The sequence below is a fragment of the Mauremys reevesii genome, linkage group 3, assembly GCF_016161935.1.
Source record: "Mauremys reevesii isolate NIE-2019 linkage group 3, ASM1616193v1, whole genome shotgun sequence".
Classification (NCBI taxonomy): Eukaryota; Metazoa; Chordata; order Testudines; family Geoemydidae; genus Mauremys; species Mauremys reevesii.
The window spans coordinates 59,529,747-59,539,189 of NC_052625.1; the positions used below are offsets into that span (position 1 = coordinate 59,529,747).

At 44.2% G+C, this 9,443-nt stretch overlaps 1 long non-coding RNA gene across 2 annotated transcripts; it reads right to left on the minus strand.

Moving 5' to 3' along the window:
- Positions 1-2,343: 2,343 nt before the first annotated feature.
- Positions 2,344-9,223, minus strand: LOC120401705. Of its 2 annotated transcripts, none has more exons than XR_005596662.1 (2): positions 9,031-9,223; positions 2,344-2,535 (listed from the first exon to the last, which is right to left on the minus strand). It is a non-coding gene; the product is annotated as an uncharacterized LOC120401705 (long non-coding RNA). The 2 variants fall into 2 exon arrangements; XR_005596663.1 differs by lacking the exon at positions 9,031-9,223 and adding an exon at positions 7,142-7,236.
- Between the last annotated feature and the right edge of the window lie 220 nt (positions 9,224-9,443).

Here is a 9,443-nt window from a genome sequence, read left to right on the forward strand (position 1 = left end):
TTGAATTACGGAGGGTGGCTCACAGAAATGAAGAGGTTAAATTGATAGGTGAAGGAGCAGTGAGTTACCAGAAATGGGTGGCATACATCATGGAGGAACAACAATGAAATGGGTGACCAGCTAACAAAATAAGCCATCTCCATTGAAATGAGCTGATAGACCACAGGACTGGAGGCTAGGATCTCTTTACCTGTTTAAAGAGGTACCTATTTTACTCATATGCCTATAGAGCCACAGAGTTTGCTATACTGCACAAGGGCAGCAAAGCTTCCAGTTAAATAAATGGAACATGAGGGCATGTCTGCACTGTCCAGAAGCACAGCAGATGTATCTGGAATCTTGGACAGCCCTTCAGGTATGTTCTTCCCCAAGCGTGTTCAGCAGCACCACAGGGACACTGTCCCTAGGGGGCTGTGTACTCCTCATAGCTCAGCTGAAGTGAAGGGAGTTATAATGTTTGATACCAGCTAAAGATCTGGCCCCTGCAGTGTTTAGCAGCACTATGCCTGGCTAGACCAGGAATGTTTGGCAGGAGTCAAATAGAAAAAAGGCAGTGTTTAGTGCTTGACCACACAGATAGCTGAACTAGGCTGAGTAAAACTTTCAAGTGCCAAAGGCCCAGATTTTAAAAATATTTAGGTATGGCTGCACTCGCCCTCACAACACCTAATTGACAGAGAAGCCTAAATCTCATTTTCAAAGGTTGTATGTCTTCAAAAGGGATTTAGACCCTGAATCCCATGGGCTTTGGACTCCTAAGTACCTGAATCTCATTTTCTAAAGGGATGTAGGCTTCAAAATCAGTTAGCTGTTGACACTGGGCGCAGCAATGACAAAATACCTTTCAAAAATCTGGGCCCAAATTATTTATGTGCCTAAGTCCCATTTTCAAAAGTGACTTAGGAACTTCAGAGTGTAATTGTCACTGAAAGTCACCTAAAACACTTTTGAAAATAACTTGTAGACTCTTAAGCTACTGAAGTGCTTTTGAAAATTTTCCTCACTCTGAATTCACACCACGGAAACCTGTAGGAATTTTCCATGAATATTTATTTTCCAAATTTCTTATGTCAACAAATGTTTCTTTCCAACTTTGTCTCTCTCATTCCCAGTCTCCTTTCTCTGTCATGTCAGTCTATTTCCTTATGCCAGCCAGGGAAATCTTAGTTGCACCATAGTGCTTGTGTTTGCAGTGAACTACTGAGCCTCTCTTCATCCTGACAAATGCAGATCATAGCCACTTTGCCCTCAGTTCATTCGGATGCTATCAATTACTTGTTTATATAGCTGCTGTCAAGCTACACTAAATACTTAATATTTATGTCTAGATCTGGGGAAGAAGAGAGAACCATGCCCTGGTCTGGTCAGATTTGGCTGTTGTTTGCTGAGATAGGGGGACAATAAACTCTATGTTCAGAGAGCTACTTGGTAAGAAATTCTTCAGCATGCCTCAAACTACTGGTAAGGCAAAGATGCTCTGTGTGTGGAGAGAGTGAGTGGGTGGAAGCATGGCTCTTTATGTATATCACTGTCAAGGTTTCCTCCCCCACTCTGAACTTTAGGGTACAGATGTGAGGACCTGCATGGACCCTTCTAAGCTTAATTCCTAGCTTAGATCTGGTAACACTGCCACCAGCCAGAAATTCAGTGTCTGGCGCACTCCCTGTCCCCCCAAAACCTTCCCCTCCCTGGGCTGCCTTGAGGCACTTCACCAATTTTCTGGTGAACACAGATCCAAACCCCTTGGATCTTAAAACAAGGAGAAATTAACCATTCCCCCTCCTTTCCCCCCACCAATTCCTGGTGAGTCCAGATCCAATCCCCTTGGATCTTAAAACAAGGAAAATCAATCAGGTTCTAAAAAAAAAACCTTTTAATTAAAGAAAGGTGTAAATCATCTCTGTAAAATCAGGATGGAAAATACTTTACAGGGTATTTAGATTTATATAGCCCAGAGAAAATCCCTCTAGCCTTAGGTTCAAAGTTACAGCAAGCAAACAGGTAAAATCCTCTCAGCAAAAAGGAACATTTACAGGGTGAGAAAACAAACATAAGACTAACACGCCTTGCCTGTGCTACTTACAAGTTTGAAACACGAGAGACTGATTTAGAAAGATTTGGAGAGCCTGGATTGACGTCTGGTTCCTCTTAGTCCCAAGAGCAAACAACCCCCAAAACAAAGAGCACACAAAACAAAGACTTCCCTCCACCAAGATTTGAAAGTATCTTGTCCCCTTATTGGTCCTCTGGTCAGGTGTCAGCCAGGTTTACTGAGCTTCTTAACCCTTTACAGGTAGAAGAGACATTAACCCTTAACTATCTGTTTATGACAATCACACAGCCTGAGGAACTGATCATTTTAATGTTCACTGTTACGGCTCTATGTACTGTGGCACCATCCTTCTAAAGGAGGGCTGGCTGAAACTCCCTTCAGAACTTCTCAGTATCTCTTCAACTGGCCAAAATTCAGAAGCTCCCTGTTTTCAGGAGACACCAGTAAGCCCTTTCTGCAATTTGCTGGCTTTTGGAGACTTCCTGTGGATCAGAGTTCAATGTGTTAATCAATTATGGGCTTTCTCTTTTGGTTCTGAGTCTCTGTAACTGCATCTACACTAGGGTATAAAATGGCATCATATTGACACCGACAAGGTCAACAGCAAGTCTGGAAAATGCAGGGTATGTCTACACTTGGAGCCGGTACTTGGAGCTCCAGTAGACAAACTAGCACTAGCTCTAGGAGAGCTGAGAATAGTAGTGTATCTGCAGTAGCACAGGCAGCAACCTGGGCTAACTTCCTGAGTACGTACTTGTGAGGTCAGGTGGGTTTGTACTCAGGATAGCTAACGCCTCCTGTCTCTCACCACTGCCCTTGCTACCATGGCTAGACTACTATTTTTAGCATATTAGCTCAATGAGAACTAGCTTGATTATGTCTCCTCAAGATGGGAATCACACCCCCAGCTTCAAATGTAGACAGATCTATTGCACAGACCTCTGCCACTAGAGCTAACAGAGTAACTGATAGCTGTAGTAAGTTGTCATCCTGTATGTGGACCAGTACTTTGGGACAGGGCCGCCCAGTGAGTGGGAGGGCAATTTGCGCCGGGCCCCCATGAGAATATAATATTCTATAGTATTGAAACTTTTTCTTATGGAAGGGGCACCCGAAATTGCTTTTCCTCAGGCCCCCTGAATCCTCTGTGAGGCCCTGCTTTGGGACACTCTGCTAGAGGATTTAACAGTTATTTGCTGACGACAGAAGAAAGGTGAGACTCAGGAATTCTGGTTTCAGGTTCAGGAGGGGAGTGTACTCTACTCGGCACAGATTCTTCTGCCCATTTCCCCCCCAAACTTGAGCCCTTCTACCCTGTCGGGTGTCTTCTCCACTTCTGGCTCTCTGTTCCACTTCAATTCTCGTCACTGAGCTAATCACAGTCTCCACTCCTTAGGCATCTCATTCCCGTCCCAGTCTTTGCCCAGCCATTCCCAGTTCTCCCCCAATCCACCACCACCTTGTCCCAAGTTCTGCTCAGCCCAGCTGGGTTCATGCCCAGAGTGGACAGAATCTTTAGAGAATATAGCTGCTAAAATCAAAGTCACTTCTGAGCATGTGCAAGCTGACTTCACCCCCCCCCCCAACACTTATGATTTGGGAGAATTTTCACAGTGATGGGCAAAAGACACAGCCCTGCCAGACAGGCTACCCACCTGCCAAATTTCAACTCCCTGCCCCAAAGCATGGGGGTGCTGCACTATTCAAAGAAAAAATCCTGGCACATTTTAACATGGGCAAAACAACATATTTTCCCCTAACCTTGTTCAGAATTGGCTTAACTATTTTGGCTGAAATTTTCCAAAAAAGTTTAATGAGTGATGCTGCCAGACCCACACATAATATATCCAGTCTACGTGATTTTCAGGGTCCCTTGCAGTCAGATGGGTATACTGGGCAGTTAACTTTTCCTCCTCTTTCAGGCCCATGGCTTGAGGGCTTATTGAACCCAGGAAGTGCAAGTCTACATGGGGCTTCCAAATACCCAGGATCCCATGCACATATTTCCATTTCTTGTGTTTAAGGCAAGTTTTGGATTCTCCACCTTGTGACCATTTCATGCCAGATGGGATGCAAAAGCCAGTTTGCCAGATTCCCAGCACTCAGTGCAAATACACGTGCTGTGATAAGATTTCACATCCATACACAGAAGGGCCATTCATAGCAATTGTCGCTTATGTAATAACAGTTGGCATTTATACAAATGTGAGGCTTCACCAATTAACAACAGTCCTGTGCAATAGGGAGATATTCTTACAGCTCTGACCTTGCTCCACTTTATGGATGAGGAACCTGAGGCATTGGGAGATTAGGTGACCTGGCTAAGGCCGCACCGAGTAAGTGGCAGAGATTAGCTCACAATTCTATGGGCCCTAGCAGTTAGGAAGATCAGGCTCAAGTATCCTAGGTTTACATGTCTGTGTTCCGTCCACTAGACATTGCAAAGGATACAGAGAGCATCTCTGAAATGCAACCATTCCTGGGGCAAAAAGCAGCAGCCAACTAGTATATAGCATGATACATGAAAGTGGAGGAGGGACAGTTTTACTCAAAGATATTGAGACAAGCCCCTATTCTTACAAACTCTTTGCAAAGTGACAGTGTAAATATGACTTAGTTGTCTGGGCTCAATGTTTGTCTCTATGAGCTAGTGGTGCAATTCCCAGCTCACATACAGCGATTCGGGCACAAGTATAAATAGTAGTATTGCTGCAGTAGCACAGGCAGCTTAGCCATGCCGAGTACAAACCCTCCTGAACCTGGTGGGTATGAACTTGGCACAACTAAGCCATGCTGCTGCTGCTGTCCAAGCTACTGTGGCCTATGCTGCTATTTATATTCAGGCTAGCTGTCATTGAACTAGCGGGAGAATGTGTATGCTAGCTGGGAATCACACTCCTAGCCTTTAATGTAGACCTAGCCTTCATGACTTCAATATCAGATGTACTCAGATTATATGTTACCCGGCAGTATTCTAAATGCGAGCACTGAAACCTCACTCTGGGATCTGATTGGCCAGCTGGGTTCTTTCTGGGTCAGACATCACCAGTAATGAGATTCCAGAAATGGAGCTTCATTAACACTTCTATTAATGAGGCATGAACTGGAATGGAATCTAGTTCCCCTTCTCATAGCTGTCTGGGCTCTGTAAGGCTAAAAAAAACCCTTAATATAATGTTATATTAGAATCAGTGGATGTGACTCTGGCTACACAAAGCCAGCAGAACATTTTAGTAAGAAGGTGCCATTTGTACATAATGTCTATAGATGGCTGATAGGAACATGGTTATGAAGAATGTGACCCTGCTTCTATAAGGTGCTTTCCATTCATTTCCATGGGAGCAGGATCAAACCTTGTGTCTCATGTAAAAGAATTGTGTGGTACTCCAAAATTGCCTGTCTTGGGAGAATGATTGTTTTCGGCCATGTCAGTGCCAGGATATGAGGTAATATCTTTTATTGGACCAACTTCTGTTGGTGAAAGAGACAAGCTTTTGAGCTACACAGATCTCTTCTTCAGGTCTAGGAAAGGTCATCAGTGTCACAGTTAAATACAAGGTGGAACAGAATTAGTATAAGTAGTTAACACATTCTCAGGGACTGTTCAAGATGAAGTGGCCTGATAACACTTCTGCAGTCATAGGACGGAAAAGGGGGGTTAGTGTGTTGCACATTGTTGTAATAAGCCACAAATCTAGTGTCTTTATTAAAACCATAATTTGTAGTGTCTTAGAAAAGTTATGAATTTAAGCTCCCAGGCTCATCTTTTGAAGGTGCTTTGCAGGTTTCCTTTGAGGACAAGGACAGAATGGTCAGATATACAGTGATTGTTTTGTGAAAAGTGTTCACCCATGGATGATATGGTGTTTTTGTCTTTTTTTTTTCTGTGTGAGTTCATTCAAGAGCATAGAGAGTGTCTGGTTTCACCCATGTATCAGTTTTTGGGGCAGTTAGGCAACTAGATGAGTACACTGCATGTTGTCAGAGGCATTTGTCTAGGACCCATGGATCTTGAAAGCTGTTGTATGGGGAGCATTGATCACAGCAGTGGAGATATGTCTGCAGGTTTTGCATCTGCTATGGCAGGGTCTGGTGCCACTTTGAAAGATGAGTTAACCTTGCTGGCATGTGAAGCTTTATATTATCTTTTCTGCAGTGCAAAATCCCAAACACTTCACAATAGAAGGTAAATATCACTCTCCCTATTTTAGAGGTGGGGAAAAACAGGTACAGAGAGGCTTTGCTGAAGGTCATACAGCTAGTCAAAGACAGAATCAGGAAGGGACCATAGGTCTCCTGTTCCTAGCCCACTGTGACCTCTACTGGGCCCTGCTGCCTTCCTGCAGTTCTAGGGGATCTAGATGTTCTAACACTTTTGCATATATATGGATGTGTTCTGCATGCAGATCAAAGTAAAAGAATACAAATCCATTTGAAGAGGCCCCCTTCACACACAACATGCATGTTGTTACCTGGTGGTCAGTAGTCTAACATGTCCACTTTAAAAGCAAATCCACCATGAGAGGTATGAAGTTGTCCACCCATAGGAAAGACCTGCCTTCCTTGAGTCTCTCCTGTACATAAGAAAGCTAGGGGGATGGATCTGTCTACATGGAAGGACGTGGCACGGGGTGTGAGTTGGAAAATAAAGCTGAAGAAAGAAGGGAAGATGGAGTGGAGGACAAGGAAAGGAAAATAACCTGTATCAAAAAGCCATTAGGAAGATCTGACTGATACTCTGACATATTACAGTGCTCATAAGAGAGTTCTTGGAGTGGAGATTATTCATCACTCCAGAGCTGTATAATTTTAATATGTGAAATCCGAGCTACCATGAAAGGGAAATCACTGACTATTCCGGTAACTAAAGCCAAATTATATATCATGAGTCTGTTTAAGAGAGAACATTGCCGTTGTCCAAATTGGGTGGCTATAATTCTCCCAGCTTAATGAACATGGGCCGGGTGCTCAGAAATCAATGGTGATGTTAAAAAGGGACCCTGTCAAGTGCTTTTTATGGATTTTAATTTCTTTTTCTTACCCTCTATTATTTGTAATAGCCCTTGGGAATAAGAGACTAAAACATACTTCCCTGATGAGATTCCTCTCCTGTATAGCACACGCAGTAAATGAGCCCTATGTCTCCCTCATCCACATTGGATGTTGGGATCCACATAGCTTGTTTACTCCCTTTGTGATGCAGGAGTATTATTAATGATGTCAGCAGTACTCCAGCCTCCAGCAATCACTTGTTAAATTTTCACATAAGCACCTTCATCATGCTATCTCCCATACTGCCCACATGCTTGGGAGGAGCTGGCTGTGAACATCCACAGAGGTACCTTGTTATCCTACTTCCAAACCTTCCTTAAAACTCTCTACCACAATGGGTGTCTTCCCCCCCACCCCACCCCACCCCACAAAAAAGGCTTGACAAAGCTAGGCTGTCTTTGCACTGAGACCACTGCCTATTATGCTCACCAATATTGTTTTCTCGTACTAGCTCATCTATATATGTGTTTAATGGAGGATTTCAAGATTTCTGAGTTTGGTTTCATTTTGGTTTGGAACAAAACCCAAATATTTCCAAATGCTCAATGAAACAAAATTACTGTTCTCCACCCAGCAATCCTCGGAGCCTGGGCTGCCAAGGAGCTGCTAATCTGGAAGCTGGGGCTCCCAGGACTTCCAGGCTCCTCATTTAACACTCCATCAGCCTGCCAGACAGGCCGCTGAGAAATGGGATGGGATACCAGGCAAGTTTCTGATGGAAGCCTGCCTAATCTCTGATGGAATGTTGTTGACATGGCCAGGATCTCATGAAATGTTTCAACTTCAGTGAATCAGCAAATTTCAATGAAAAAAAATGTCCTTTAAACTTTTCTGACCAGTTGTAATGATACTGATGTTACTTCTGCTACCAATGCACAGAGGTCATTGGTAAGTCTGTGTCTGGGGTTTGAAATACCATTCTGTTGTTGTTAGCTGTAGCTCAGGCTTTGGGCACGGTACAAGTGTAGCACCTTTGACACTGCAGCATGTAGTGGGGATTTCTGGAATCATGATGATGATTTTTATTACCTAGTAGTGCCTAGAGGCCTCAGCTGAGATTGGGGCCCCACTGCCCTATGTCTGTGTGTTAAGAGACAGTCAACACTCCAAAGTCCTAAAATTGAAATAGATGAGAGAAACAAAGGATGGCAGGATCTCCTGGTTAAGGCACTGGACTGGTACTCAGGAGGTCAGAGTTCAATTCTTGGTCTTACCACAGATTTCCTGCGTGATAAATCACTTACACAATCTTTACATTGTGTAAGTGATTCATTGTGTAAGGCTGGCATGCGTACCCCAGGAATGGCTCAAATTCATGCAGCTACATACCAGACCAAACCCACCCTGAGAGTCTGCATGTGCTGTGCTGGACTGTCACACTCTAGGCTGCAATCCAGACGACTGAAGGGTTACCACCTGCCCTGTAATCTTGGGTGCCTCACAATGCTTTGCTGTTGTAGCTTCCAACCTGGGCTTCTCACAACCAAATGATCAGCATGCAGGTTACACCCTGAGTGTCTGTGTGCTAGACAGCCCTGGTTCAGCAGCTCTGACCCCAGCAGCCTGTCTGCAGTCCCACTCTGGCTTCCACCAGCCTTGTTTGCTATTTGCAGAGTGACCCCAATACACTCCCAGTCCTGAATTTTCTGATAACCATGTGCTCTGCAATGTCCAGCCCTCTCCTGGACAGTGCAAAGAAATAAAAGACCCCCCCAAAACACCACAGCTTATTAACTTAACTGGGGGTAAATACACCCTTCCCTTTACACACAGCAATGAGTTGGTTTATGGTAAATATGAAATGTATTAATCCTAAGTGTATTTTGTTAAGTGACTTAAAGCATAAGGAATGAAGATCATTACAAGTAAAATAAAATACCTTTGTAAAGGTCTAAAACTTAATCTAGCAAGATAGTTCCTCTCACCAGTCCTCCTCCTTCCGATTCATGGCTGACTTTTGTAGAAGATCCTGATTGAGGAAAAGTACAAAGTGCTGGCTTCCCTTGTCACCACAAGAGAATGATCTTTGTCTAAGGGCTAGTCTACACTTACGAGCCAGGTCGACCCGGTGAGTTCGACTTCTCGGAGTTCGAACTATCGCGTCTAATCTGGACGCGATAGTTCGAACTCCGGAAGCGATAATTCGAACTCCGGTACTCCACCACTGCAAAAGGCGGTGGCGGAGTTGACCTTGGAGCCGCGGACTTCGATTCCGCGGCGTCTGGATGGGTGAGTAGTTCGAACTAGGGTACTTCGAATTCAGCTACGCTATTCACGTAGCTGAATTTGCGTACCCTAGTTCGATCCCGCTTCTTAGTGTGGACCAGCCCTAAGCAAG